Source organism: Haliaeetus leucocephalus, unplaced genomic scaffold, assembly GCF_000737465.1.
Source record: "Haliaeetus leucocephalus isolate CR32 unplaced genomic scaffold, Haliaeetus_leucocephalus-4.0 Scaffold164, whole genome shotgun sequence".
NCBI lineage: Eukaryota > Metazoa > Chordata > Aves > Accipitriformes > Accipitridae > Haliaeetus > Haliaeetus leucocephalus.
In genome coordinates this window covers 208,349-208,665 of record NW_010972600.1, presented here as the reverse complement: position 1 = coordinate 208,665, position 317 = coordinate 208,349, and positions in this window count along the sequence as shown.

Sequence of the window (317 nt, the reverse complement as noted above, 5' to 3'; positions counted from 1 at the left end):
GCCGGGGGGGCACGCAGCCCCAGAGCAGCCCAAGCGAGGCTCTGGCTCGGCTCTGTGACAGAGCAGGACCGGGGACGGGGAAGCCAGGCTGGGCACAGGGAGAGCACGATCGGCCACACGGTTACTGCTATGGCGCTTGCATTGCTGCGGAGCAGCCCATCCGCTGGGATGGTAGTAGGGGCATCCCCCAGGCACTGCTGCCCATGGGAAGAGGCCTGGCAAGCTGCCACCAAACACAAGCCCCCGCGATTCTGCTGCGCAGCAACTAGAGAGATACTGCATCTTGCATTAACCCGCCCCCCCCCACCCCCCAAACA